Source organism: Mus musculus, chromosome 2 (genome assembly GCF_000001635.26).
Source record: "Mus musculus strain C57BL/6J chromosome 2, GRCm38.p6 C57BL/6J".
Classification (NCBI taxonomy): domain Eukaryota; kingdom Metazoa; phylum Chordata; class Mammalia; order Rodentia; family Muridae; genus Mus; species Mus musculus.
Genome location: NC_000068.7, coordinates 136937842 through 136952665, shown reverse-complemented (window position 1 = coordinate 136952665; position 14824 = coordinate 136937842). Strand labels below are relative to the sequence as shown.

The following is a 14824-nucleotide window of genomic DNA, read 5'->3' as shown; positions in this document are numbered from 1 at the left end:
TTTAAGTTTTGAAGAATCACTAGCAACTCAAACCAGTAAAGAGAACAAACTTTTGTCAGTAAGGTAAACAGAAGGACAAGAGCAGGATTCCACAGCACTGTGATGGGTGCCCCTGGGAAGTAGCCAGAGGTTTTGCTTCAAACAGACCACGTGGTTTTGGCTCATAGGATCCTGCAGAGGTACACTGTGCCCAATTCAAGCTGGGTCCATTCATGCTGGCCCATTAATAATTTGCCAGGTACCTGAGGCTACAGCCAACTCCCTCTCACTATAGCCTGCCTTATCTTCAGGGGAGCATAGGCAAGCTCTGACAAGCAGGCTCCACTCTGATACTGGCAGTCAGGAAGATATCTCACTGCATAATGGGGATGAAGCCCAAGCTATAGCAATCTAGCCTAAAAGATAAATATGACCACAATATGTATTCCTCATGGCTCACTGTGTTTTAAGGGAATGAGGATCATTAGTTCAGTCTAAATATAAATCAAGAGTCTCTCTCTCTCTCTCTCTCTCTCTCTCTCTCTCTCTCTCTCTCTCCTCTCTCGTAGCAGGAAGAGAAAACATGTGGCAATCAGCTGGGACACAAAAAGGCCACTGAGGTTGTGAGTGCAATAAATGGGTAAATGTATATTGCTCTAGTTTGTTTTTTTGTTGCCGTGATAAACATCATAAGGAAAAGAACAACAGAAAAGAAAGGGCTTGTTTCAGCTTACACTTCCACGTTGCAACCCATCATTGAGGGAAGTCAGGGCAGCAACTCAAGGCACAAACCTGTAGCAGAAACCATGATAGACGGATGGCTGCTTACTGGTTTATTTCCTGGCTCACTGCTTAGCTTTCCTTTTTATACAAGCCCAGGCTTACTTGCCTTGGGCTCATGGTACATACAGTAGCTAGGTCCTCCCACATCAGGCTTCCATCAAGACAATCACAAGCCAATTTGATTGAAGCAATTCTACTGAGACACCTACTTCCCAGGTGACTCTGTTAACAATAAAAACTAACCATACTAATACATACAGTCCATGTCCCCTCTGGAATTAATACAAAATGACTTTCACATACCACATACATATTGAATCCCACTTCAAGCTTTTACCTATAGAAGAAGAGATGTACTTTCCAGTACATATATGACACATAGTTATTGACATGGTTGCTTCAGTTCATTGCACAAGCTCCTACAGAAATTAGTCTGGGGTAAATTCTATGCTCACTTTTGCAGATAAGGAAATTGAGGCTCAAAATAATGTCACTTAGCCAAGGCTTCTCACATAAAGAGTAAAAATGAGAACTGCTAGCTCAATGCATCCTGATCACCTTACCAGAAAACTTTTGTGTGCTAGAAACTTCAGACAGGTTGAGAAAAGAGTAAAGTGGGGGGGGGGGGGGGGGTAAGGAAGATTCATTCTTTTCTCAGACATCCAGTCCTCATCCCATCTACAAATCCAGCCAGGATGAGCCCAGAATCAGACAATCACACCAGGACTTGCTGCAAGAAAGCAAGTGTGAAAGCATCAGTGTGGGTGGACAGTAAAGGGATGAAGGAGCCAACAACTCAGGTGGATGTTTCATACTGCAGCACAGAGAGGACAAGTTCCCGACTCCCATCAGAAAGCAGATGTGGGAATAGAGACCACTCAGCATTATCAGTTGCCTCAATGGGAAGAGAAAGATGCTACATAATAAAGCAGAGGAACAGTGATGCCTCAATTGGACATACCCTGCCACCCCATTCTCATGCCACCAACACACAGCACTGACCCCTCCTGACACTGTCCCTGGTCTTTTATCAGCAATTTCTAGAAAGAGACAGGAGGTGGACACAAGGGTACAATGTTCTCCTAGAGATTTCCCAAGGCCAGTTCTACATGAGCCTCTTCTGCCCATCTCCTATCACCTCCAGAATGCATCCTAGCAACAAGCAGCTATCTGCAGCAATACTCTGGAGGCCAGTGCTCTTCACCAAGCATGTAAGCTGCTTCCAGGTTGCACAGGAGGTAGAGGAAAGATCTGGGCTTTGACCTATCAGCCTTAGGTATAAATTCCAATCAACCGCGTGCTAGCTGAGTCACAGTGGTCTACTCAGGAAAACAGCAATAACAGTTCTTATGTTTATCACATAGCAAAGATTCAAAGAGGTGCATCTGCTAGAACCTGGTATTTTCCAGAGCAGAGTGGACAAACAGCAACTGTCTCTACTCTTTCTTTCCACATAGTGTCACTGCGGTGGCCTGGCCTGGCATGACACGGTATAATCTTCTCCTCCCTCCCCTTACTTCTGCCACCTTTCTTTCTTCCAAAGACTTCAAATGGATGACAGACAGACAAACTATATCAGGGCAAAGGTGATGTTTCAAGCACTCACAGGCTTGTAGCAACAATATTTACTCTTTTGAAAAGGAAACGATATTTACTTAATTATGTTATATTTCTTACTTTTCACTCCTGTCTGCTTGACTTACTATTATAAAACTAGAGTGAAAACAGATAGTGTCTTGGTCAATAATTTCATTATAAATAATTATGTGCATAAATTTTTGTTCTACTTGATTCAAATAAAAATCTATTTAATTTGACTCTATTATATAGTCATGTAGAAATTTATTCATTAGTTCAATGACTTTTAACCAGCCATCTCCAATATTTCATTATTATAAACAATGCTCAAATGAACATCTTTCAGGAAAATACTTGTTCAATCATTGGAAGAATTCACCTAACACTTTTAAAAACTTGTATGGCAGGCCCACAGCATGGCTGCTTCTAACCCCAGGAAAGCAATAAAAAATGGTGATTATAAACATTTAATGTTGGGGCTGAACAGATGGCTCAGTGGTTGAGGGCACTGGCTGTTCTTCCAAAGGCCCTAGGTTCAATTCTCAACACTGTCCATAACTGCAGTCCAATGGGATCCCATATCATCTTCTGGTATGGAGACATGCATTCAGATAAAACACCCATATACATAAAATAAATAAATCCTTTACATATCTTTAGTGTTTATGTAGATACATGTGTGCTCATGGCTTACAGAGGAGTATACATTTCTGTTTCTTATATGTATACATAGAGAAAACAGAATTTTAGCATTGGAAAAATGGCTCAGCACTTCCTTCACATGCCTGAGAACCTGTTTTCAATGTGAGTCTCACGGTGGAAGGGAGAACCAGCTTCTCACAGTTGTCCTCTGGCCTTCACTGTGGCCTGGCACATACACACTTGCACTCACATGCACACATACACACACACATTCTCAGAGTAATAATACATAGACATTTTTAAAAGAAGCAAGTTTTAAAAACTGGTGGCAAATATCCCAAAATCCTTATTACTATTCATAACCTGTATGGTTGGTATAAAAGTATTGGCATGGTACTCTTCAGATTTTGTTATTGTGTTTTCAAAATATCTGAAAAAAAAATAAACTAACAGACGCTGTCTCCCCTGTCATGTCACTCAATCATCTGTCCATGAGGCCCTCCCTTCAAATTCTGCAATCATGTCTACTTTTTGTTCCATGCATCCCACAAGCAGGCCGACCAACATCTGGCCCAAAGGAAGCACCTGCATGTATGTTCAGTTTATCCTGCATTCTTTTCTCCTCTGAAGTCTGTAAGAAAACCAAGTAGAAGAGAGCATCACTCTAAACATGATTTCCCTCACAGCAAAACCCCATGCCCTAGACCACAGCTCCACCTACCAAGATCCTCCTTCTTCCGTATCATTTACTCCCTTTGACCTTACTGTTTCTCTGCTTGGAACACCAGATTCTTCATATAAGCTCCTGGCAGCTTCTGGGTGTCAGTTCAAATTAATGACCCCATCATGAGACTCTCTGACATCCAGTCACTGACTTATTCATCTACGAGAGTCCCCTGTTTACCTTACCTTGTCTCCACTCCTGCTAACTTGACTCATTACTAGAACCAAGGAGATAGTGTGCACCTAACTCGCTCTCTCTAACCTATTCTGGTCTTCTCAGTGACATCTTCCTGGACTGCCCTACTTAACTTCCCCTGAGATTTCCTCTCCTCTCCTCCCTGTGGGGTGAGGGAGCTAGTAAACTATGGACAGTCAAAGTATCACAGTGTTTCCTGATTATAAAGAGCTGCTATTTGTTAATCAGGCTGAAAGAAAGTTGGGTAGCTAAAAACTAAATCAAAAGTCAATCAACTTCCCCTCTGCCACTCCTTGATACAGTTTACCTGTTTTACTTTTCTTGCTAGCTACAACTTGCCACCTACCAACATACCCTGTCCTCTGAGCATCTGTTGTGGTTACAGCTCATGGCCTATTTCCTCACTCCAATGTAAGCCCCATTAAGGGAAGAAATGTATGTTTTGCTCCCTGACCTACAGATCTCAGCAGTGTCTCACTAAACATTTGATAAGGAACAGATCCACTTCCCAGGCCTGCCAGTGTCCTCTTGCTCCGGTCGGTCGCTGACTGCCTGTTTACTACTTGTTTTCCTCCAGATGACCTGAGAGTGGGAACAAGCAAGAAGAGGAAACTGCCCTTTAAACCACGTGCTCAGCGGGTAGTAACAAATCCAACACATCTCTGTGCCAGAAATACATCAAAGGCCCTGTATGGCTGGGGCTGAGGAAGGGCCAAGAAGGAGCTCCAAGCACTTAACTCCTTATCTCCTCCTGATTCTCTGCAAGAATATCAGCTTGTAATAGGAACCTGTAAAGGGAAAACTATTTACCTAGTATAATTACAATGCTAGGAAAATGCATTTCATTTATTTTGTATGCCACATTTGGAAGTCTACTTCAGACTGTAATTGCAACCTAAATCCCAGTAGTAAACAAAGCAGCTTTGCATTTTATATGTTACCACGAGGTCTCTCTCCAGGTTTGCTCTTCAGAGCCAAGGAAATGTTGACACAGTTGCACACCAAGTTTCAACATGCTGATCATGTTAAAATAGTGCACAAGAAATATTTTTCCACTTTATAAAAAGCCAGACTGTTTACATGCGTAAGTGGCCAGAGACTTTGCTATCTGTGTGTGGTCCCAAAGTTTCAATATCATAACCATGAGTACAAAGTGGGGCAGCATGCAACAAACTTGGCTATGAAGTTCCACAACCAAAACGGGAATCAAGACACTACCACCCTAAACTCAGAAGCAGACATGGGTCAAGTGGGCGGGGGAGGGGATGTCTTACTTACTTTAATTCAGTTTTGAAGAAAAAATAATTTAATAGAGCTTGGTTGTATGTATACTTGTGTAGCAATACATATGATTAGGCAGAGAAACGAGGAAAACAGAGAATAGGAAGGGCTTACATGGTCTTCAGCCTACAGGTTCCTTACAAAACTACAGATATATGCCAAGCACAACACTCAGTAACTCTAAGCTCAGAGTCACACAGTAGAAAATCTACAAAACAGTTACTGAGCACAGACCTTAAGGACAAACATGTGAATGAGGAGCGGCTTCACTTCAACTTGGCCCAGTGGCTCAACACAGAACTTGGACATCCTCTCAGAAATCACCAAACAGAGGGGCCCCAAGTTCACAGCCAGGCCAAAGAAGAAGCAGGTCCCATCTTCTGTATCTTTCCCATTTTCCAAGCAGCACTGGCTTTGGCTGACAATTTAGTGATTCTTCAGGCTAGAAATAGAATTTACACAGGAGTTACACCCTGTCCAGACAAGATAGAAGTGACAAGAGACCTCACAGAAAGAAAAATTATCTGCATCCGTGTAACTCAAGACATGCCCACATTCCCAGAGTCTAGAGGTTTGTACTTGGGAGAGTTTCTGAATTCTGGGCTGTTTGCACTTATCATTCCTCAAAGTCCCAAATGCCTTAGGATAGTGAGCATTGCTGGGTCTCATGTTTAATGGCTTTCCATTTGAAGATCCCTCATAATATACTGTGCCTAAACAAAATAAAGAAATCAGTCATGTAATGTAGGCAGGTTCGTGCTAGAGATGAGATGGCCTTTCCCTTTTGGTTGCCAAATGCACACACTGTTCCTCTCAGCTGACCGAATAAGTGCAAGAATGGTACTTTATTAACTTTTTTTCCTGGCATTATTATTTTTTCCTCCTACAGTTTCTTTTACAGAGTTTTCTGTGGCTATAGGTCAGAAGAGTTTTCCTGTTGCTATGAGAACAGTGTAAATAAGTGAACTTTAAAACTCACTTTGGGGGTAAGGAGCTGCCACATTTCCGGCTACCTAAGCCCTGCTGGGTGTGTACTGCATACTCTTTCCTGGTGGAATAGAACAAGGACAACTAACACAACGGCCAATCACGGCTGCCATCTTTGAGGCCAGGAAAACCCCAGAAGCCGTGTAGAGGCCCAGTGACTGCTGGAACTTCTCCACATCTAGTAACAGCCTCCTGTGCTGAGGAAAAAAAAAAAAAAAAGCTCATTGTTATATTTCCAAGGTGCAGAAACATTTTAGTGTTCCCAGCCCCACTGAAGGTAGGTTACTGTTACAATATAAGTGCTTCATTGGTGGCCCCAGGTGTCAAGTGCTCTAGTAAATGTGACTTATCAGGAGTTACTTCAGTGAGGACAAATGTAACTCATGGATGACAATGGCCTCAGCTCCTTAATTATTTACTAGCATCATTGTTGAAAAGATATATCTTAGCGGTTAAAAGAGAAAGAGTGAAGCTCACATGTAAACTGGAGTAATTTCCTCTGTAATGTTAATAGGGACCATCCTACACTGGTTAGAGGATATCCTATCCCTAAGCTGACAACTGGGAAAGGCATTATAGCCTCCTGTTATTAAGGTTCTTTACAGAAATGAAAGCAGCAGGGTTGTGGGTATGGTTATGTAAAGAGAGCAAGAGAACAACTTAGAGGCTATCATGTCTGAAATCTGCAGACTGGGCCAAGAGGTTGGAGATGGGAAAGATGCTGATGCAAGCTTCGGCCTGGAAGGCAGTCTAAAAGGCTAACCTTCTTCCATTTCTTGCAGCACTAGGGATCAATCTCGAGGCTTGCTAATGGTAGGCCAGCAATCTACCAAGGAATATTCCAGCCACAAAAATGTTCTTAATATATATTTAAGAAAATTACAATATGACCCTAAATAATTCAAAAAGGGACTAATAATATAATCACAGAATATTTATAGATGTATTACATACTAAAATCTATTATACTAATTAATGAGATTTAATTTTTCAGTCACATGTATTTGTTTTAAATTAACAAATAATTGAACATATTTATGGGGTACAATGTGACATTTTGATCTATGTGAAAGGGGAATGAATGAATCAAGCTGACCAGCACTCCATGGACATGGTCACATGCCAGGACTTATGGCAAGATATCTGAAATTCATTCGCATCAAGTTTGAAATGTATTTTTTAATAACTTTCATACAATTTGTGTCGAAAATGGATTCCAGCTAACTGAAACTTTGTATTTTATTACTATTTTCTAATTTATTGCTCTTCCTACCCTCTACTATGTGTATTTCCAGTAATATAAAATAGAAAAATAAGTTAACGCAACATACAATAGACATACAATAAAATCAAGGTAGACAGATAAATGAGGAAAAGGAGAAAGTTAAGAGGGAAAGAAGACAAAAGCAGAAATGTTTAATAATAAAGGAAAATTTTCATTCCAAATAAATACTACTACATAGAATAAAGCTTTTTGATAAAAAACAAAAACCAAACAAACAAAAAAACAAACCTTAAATGGCTAATCATAGGAAACTAGGGCTCATCCAATGTCAATACAATTAATATGAATAAAACTGTTGGTTTTGAAGAAAAGATTAATTATTAACAAAGATACAAGAGAAATATTAAAATATAAAACAGTATTTTGGAAGAAATTGAAAAATCATATCCTCTATTCTCATTCTCTACCAGCCTAAGTGGTTTTACAGGAAAGCTTTATTCAGTCACAAGCCATTTTCAAGAACTTTAAAGGGGTGATTCATCTTTTTTAATGAGACCAGTAACAAAGAAAGTCCATAAAAAGGAATAGAAACACCAACAATAAAGCTCATTTATAAAAATAGTTTCAATAATTCTAAATTCTAATGCTGAAATATCACCGCAATGTTCATTTCCAGGAATACAAGGACTACTAACAAAATCAGAACATTTATAAAAATAATAGGCCATAAAAGACATAGAAAATAGGACCAGGTATGATGGCAAATAGCTATAATCTCAGCACTCTGGAGGCTAGATGATAGGATCACTGAGTTCAAAGACAGCCTGGGCTACTAAGTGTCTTGGTCTTAAAAACAAAACAAAAGAAATAAGTCTAAAATGGATACATAAGAATTGAATGAAAAGGAGGCAGAGGCAGGCAGATTTCTGAGGCCAGCCTGGTCTACAGAGTGAATTCCAGGACAGCCAGAGCTACACAGAGACACCCTCTTTCAAGAAAAAAAAAAAGAAGAAGAATTGAATGAAAAAGCAACCAAAACAGTTTATGATAGCATATGAAGAGATGAAAGACAAAAATAATGTGTAAGTCATCAGGCCTGGTGGCTCATATCTTTAATCTCAGAACTTGGGGAACAGAAGCAAGGAGTTCACTGTGAGTTCTGAGTTCAAGAGTGTCTACACAATGAGTTCCAGGTCAGCCAAATCTATAGAGTGAGACTCTGACTCCAAAAAAAAAAAAAAAAAAAAAAAAAAAAAAAACCAACCAAGAAAACATCAAAAGAGATAGAGAGAGAGCCAGAGAGAAAGAAAGGGAAAAGAGCTGTTGACATGGCTCAGGGGTTAAGAGTGAGTACTTGCAGAAGATTCAAGTTCCATTCCCAGTACCTACAGTAATGGCTCACAACCATCTGTATCCCCAACTCCAGAGACTCTGACACCTTTAGAATTCAGTGGGCACCTGTTTATATGCTCATACCCACACAGTGACCCCTTCCAGTACAAATAATGTGAAACAATGGAAACAATTCTTGGAAAATAATGCCCAAGTCAGATATATCTATGTCTACTGGAATAATAATATATGACAGAAAAGTGCTGCATATCAGTGGGAAAGAATACATTATTTGGAGACAACTACTTCTCTCCAGGAAAACCAGCTCTCCACGTGGCATTAAATAAAAGTAGATACCAATGTGGTGTCACATACTAAACAGCTGTTCTCCTGACCTATGGGAATGGGTTCCAGGACCTCCCTTAGCATATTAAGCCCCACACATGACCAGGTCCTTGTACAAAATGGATTGTTTTGCACATAATACTTATATCATAGACACAATATGCATGGGCTAGTTTTCTGCATTGTTCAAGAAATGAGATCAAGAAGAGAATATCTGTAAAACAGAAAATTTTTTCCAAACAATTTTTTCTGTAGTTTGCTAAATCCGTACAGAACTTGCAGACAAGGAGAACTGACTAGATGAACATTAAAGATATCATTTGCAGGACTGGAGAGAAGACTCAGTGGTTAAGAGCACTGACTGCTCTTCCAGAGGTCCTGAGTTCAATTCCCAGCAACCACATGGTGGCTCACAACCATCTGTAATAAGATCTGATGCCCTCTTCTGGTGTGTCTGAAGACAGTTATAGTGCACTCATACATAAAATAAATAAATCTTCAAAAACTCTCATTTGGATGACAAAACTAACAAAAAATTTTAAAGATGAACATCATGGCCCAAGTCTGTGATCCCAGAACTCAGGAAACAGGAAGAGCGTCACAAACTTGAGAGCAAATCATAAAGAGAGCAAGGAGCAAACATGTTTTCAATATAAGACACGTCCAGGATTTTGGCTAGACAGATATTTTTTCAGTTAAACATAAAAGGCCCTAACAATGAAAGAATGATAAACCAGAATTTAAAAGCTCTTCACAAGCATATCATAGACAGAAAACAAAGCTAAGTCACTGGTTGGTATTATGACTCAGGTAAAGGACACAACCACCTTGGGGAACAATGTTTCTACCAAAAGATAAAGAGAAGTCAGAGAAGCTGGCACTGAGAAAGCTGAAGTGGGAAATGGTAACATCCAGGCCAGCCTAGACAATATAGGAAAGTGTGAGACTTAGTCTCAATAACAAAAAAGAACAAAGAGACAAGCTGCAGAAGAAAAAAATCAGCACAGGACACAAACTGTCTATCAAGAGAAACAATAAAAATAAACTGTATAATTTCATTTATCCTGCAGAAAACTTATAATGGCAAAACATTATGACAATAAAAATTCTGAAGTACACAGAGAAATAAGGCAATTATTACAATGTAAAATGAAGTACAGTGTCTAGCGTGGCCAGACTGACTGGTCCTTTGCAGTTCAGTAATACCAAGATGACTGTGTACAGATGTAAATGTCCACAGCAAAGGGCTGACAAAATAAGGAACAACTTAAATATTCTTTAGCAAAGATAAACAGCCTACAGTTACAAGAGGGGAAACTATGCAGTAGGCCTATCACACAGTTAAATGCATCCATATGCTGACTTCTTCCATCATAACCTAACAATCAGTGGGAAAAGCAACTGCATAGCATTATGCACAACATACACCAATTGTAGTAAGTTTGAAAATGTGCAAAACAATTCCAAGTACTGCTTATGGACACATTTGTTATAGAAAATGCATGAAACATACATGGAATGAAGAAATATAAAAGCCAAAGTTATAGGCTGAAGAGACATATACAGGAGAATATAAATATGTTTACAACTTTTTAAAAAAATTTTAATAGGTATCTTCCTCATTTACATTTCCAACGCTATCCCAAAAGTCCCCCATACCCACCCCCCACTCCCCTACCCACCCATTCCCCCTTTTTGGCCCTGGCGTTCCCCTGTACTGGGGCATATAAAGTTTGCAAGTCCAATGGGCCTCTCTTTCAGGTGATGGCCGACTAGACCATCTTTTAATACATATGCAGCTAGAGACAAGAGCTCCGGGGTACTGGTTAGTTCATATTGTTGTTCCACCTATAGGGTTGCAGTTCCCTTTAGCTCCTTGGGTACTTTCTCTAGCTCCTCCATTGGGGGCCCTGTGATCCATCCAATAGCTCACTGTGATCATCCACTTCTGTGTTTGCTAGGCCCCGGCATAGTCTCACAAGAGACAGCTATATCTGGGTCCTTTCAGCAAAATCTTGCTAGAGTATGCAATGGTGTCAGCATTTGGAAGCTGATTATGGGACGGATCCCTGGATATGGCAATCACTAGATGGTCCATCCTTTCGTCACAGCTCCAAATTTTGTCTCTGTAACTCCTTCCATGGGTGTTTTGTTCCCAATTCTAAGAAGGGGCAAAGTGTCCACACTTTGGTCTTAGTTCTTCTTGAGTTTCATGCATTTAGCAAATTGTATCTTATATCTTGGGTATTCTAAGTTTCTGGGCTAATATCCACTTACCAGTGAGTACATATTGTGTGAGTCCCTTTGTGATTGGGTTACCTCACTCAGGATGATGCCCTCCAGGTCCATCCATTTGCCTAGGAATTTCATAAATTCATTCTTTTTAATAGCTGAGTAGTGCTCCATTGTGTAAATGTACCACATTTTTTGTATCCATTCCTCTGTTGAGGGGCATCTGGGTTCTTTCCAGCTTCTGGCTATTATAAATAAGGCTGCTATGAACATAGTGGAGCATGTGTCCTTCTTACCAGTTGGAACATCTTCTGGATATATGCCCAGGAGAGGTATTGCGGGATCCTCCGGTAGTACTATGTCCAATTTTCTGAGGAACCGCCAGACTGATTTCCAGAGTGGTTGTACAAGCTTGCAATCCCACCAACAATGGAGGAGTGTTCCTCTTTCTCCACATCCTCGCCAGCATCTGCTGTCACCTGAATTTTTGATCTTAGCCATTCTAACTGGTGTGAGGTAGAATCTCAGGGTTGTTTTGATTTGCATTTCCCTGATGATTAAGGATGCTGAACATTTTCTCAGGTGCTTCTCGGCCATTCGGTATTCCTCAGGTGAGAATTCATTGTTTACAACTTTTAACCCAATAATACTGATAATGTATCAACCACTAGCATGTGTGATGACTTCCTGAGTATTTATTAATCAACTATGCATAAGAATTTACATTGTAAATACACACACATATGTGTGTGTATATATATATATATATAATATACATATTAAAGCTTCCCTAATATATATACTAAGATATATATAATTATTATTATATATATCTTAGTATCTATACTAAGGAAAGATAGTATATTTAATCAAAGAAATCGCTTCTGGAGTTAAGGAAGGAAGGAAGGAAGGAAGGAAGGGGGTGAATGAGTTCAACTGAGATATAAAAGACTTCAGGGAAGACAGTAGAGCATAACTACTTAAAACAGTGTTTCCTCAACCTTCCTAATGCTGAGACCTTTTAATACAGTTCTTCATCTTGTGGTGATCCCCAGCCATAAAATTATTTTCATTGCTACTTCATCACTGTAATTTTGCTGAATTATGACATAAATATCCTATTTTCCGATGGTCTTAGTTGAACCCTGTGAAAAGGGTCACTCAACGCCAAAGGAGTGGTAACCCACAGTTTGGTAACCACTGAGTTTCCTAAACCATTCTAACTGTATTATATATACTTATTCTTCTAAACACATATAAATGTAGATCTCATCATCATGAATGAAGCTTCTTTTGCAGCAGATGGAGACTGTTCAAGAAATCTTATTTATAATAGCCAGAAGCTGGAAAGAACCCAAATGCCCCTCAACAGAGGAATGGATACAGAAAATGTGGTACATTTACACAATGGAGTACTACTCAGCTATTAAAAACAATGAATTTATAAAATTCCTAGCCAAATGGATGGACCTGGAGGGCATCATCCTGAGTAAGGTAACACAGGGAGGGAGGGAGGGAGGGAGGGAGGGAGGGAGGGAGGGAGGGAGGGAGGGAGGACTAAGTACCAAGCTGTGTAACAGTGAGCTTTTTACCAAGCGGAGCTAACTAAATCCAGTGTGGCAGAAGTGCTTATCTTTCTGTATACTTTCAAACAGGAGCGGCTAGATGTGAGTGTGTAAGGAGTGTTTAAACCATCAACGTTGTAGCAGAAAACACATAAGAAGCAATGGAATCCCAGGATTCAGGTCACAGCATAAACCATAAGTCATGCTGCTGGGAAAAGGAGGGAAAGACACCAAGCAAGATGAACAAACAAGAATGAAAAATCCACGATAATACAGAAGCAACTATCTGACCTATAATTTCAAACTACAGGTTCACTAAGTCTTTCCTACTTCTAACAACTAACACTTGTATGGGCAGGGTAGGTTTTTAGTTCCATTTTTAATTCAAGTTTTCTGGAAAAGGTACAAAGAATTAAATACCAAAACAACTAGTCACCAGAATAAAGTCTGCTAGATTTGGAAAAGTTCAAACTGGTGAATCCTGGATGTAATGTTCAAAGAGCCTATGAAATTGTGACTCTTAACCTAGAACCTCTGAGGAGGCTGTGTTTATTTCTAATCCTCTCTTCACAGTTGTAATGGTTTGAAGACCCACAAAGTCTTGCCATTTGAAAGCTTGGTTCCCCATTTGTGGCACTGTGGGGAGGTTTATGCTGTGCAGCCTTGCTAGAAGAAGTGCATCACTGGGTATGTTCTCAAACTGTGAGCCTGTGCTACTTCTAGTTTGCTCTCTGTGCTTTCTGCTTGTGCTTCAAGGCACTTGCTCTCAGCTCCTGTTCCTGCCACCCTACCTACAGATGGTTGCCTGGTCTCCCTTCCATGATGAACTCGTATCTCTCTAGAAACATAAGCCAAAATAATCTGTCTTCCATAAATTACTTTATTCATGTTATTTTACCACATCAACAGAAATGTAACTAATAAAAAATCATAAGAAAAAACTTTACAAGAAAACATATGGGTCTAAATGAATAGAGTAACTCTCATAACAATTGCTCTGTAGAAGCTGGAATGGAAACTCAGAACCTATAGACAGCAAGAGGCACAATCAGACCCAGAAGTGGATGATTTAATAATTAAATCAGCATTTATTCAAGAACAACATAAATTATAAGATTATAAGTACCATCAACAACTTTTCATGTGCATACAAAGAAAGTTTTAATACAAAAATTTTCTACAATTTCAAATGGTTAAAAAAAAAATCTCTCTTCAAAATATATTTTGTAGGTTTGCATGGTAGAGATTTTATCTGAAGACTTTTCACAGTGGGGTTGCTTTTCCAAAGTGTTCACCACCACACAGACATACAAGTGACTCATCAGAGTCTCCTTAGAATTAGCTATTAACAAAGAGAACAGTTTGGCCTATAAAAGATGCATGAGTGGGTAGAACTAAGCAGAAAACTTAAATCAGAGAAAATATTTAAACCACAAGTACTAGAACAATTTTCAGGAAGGCAGCATAGTAATCTTAAAAAAACTAATGAGCTTCATTCAATTTCAACGTAGTTGTACACAGTGAGTATGTCTTTACATTAACAACTTTTCTATAGACCACAAAGAAAACAGGAACCACCAAGGCCCATCTGAACATCCACCAATAGCTGACCCCTTGCTCTGTGACATTCTATACTTGAGCCTAACCTAAGGGCCTTGGTCTCTGTAAGATGGCAGGCTATGGACAGAGGCACCATAGCAGAGCAACAAGGTGTGAATGGGTTCTGGGAAAATTAGGGACAGCCCTGGCAAAAGAGCAAACTGAACCTTTTCATACTTTTTTTTTTTCCAAAAAAGATTTGTTTTGTGAAGCTGAAGAAATGAGTCAGGGACTAAGAGCCCTTGCAGAGAACCAAAGTTCAATTCCCAGCACCCATTTTGGGATGACTCAGAGCCACCTGAAATTCCAGCTCTGGTGGGATCCAATGCCTCTGGCCTCAGTGGGTATCAGCACTCA

General features: G+C 39.8%; 1 protein-coding gene across 11 annotated transcripts in view; it reads right to left on the bottom strand.

Moving 5' to 3' along the window:
- Nucleotides 1-14824, bottom strand: part of Slx4ip (SLX4 interacting protein) — a 190139-nt gene that overhangs the window by 128686 nt on the left and 46629 nt on the right. The window contains exons 3-4 of one of the 11 annotated variants that reach the window (NR_149746.1): nucleotides 6162-6361; nucleotides 5417-5624 (exon numbers count right to left, since the gene is read on the bottom strand). The exons of the other annotated variants lie outside the window; for them this stretch is intronic. The gene's annotated coding sequence lies outside the window, so the exon portion shown is untranslated. The remainder of the gene's footprint in view (nucleotides 1-5416; nucleotides 5625-6161; nucleotides 6362-14824) is intronic. 11 annotated transcript variants of the gene reach the window in all.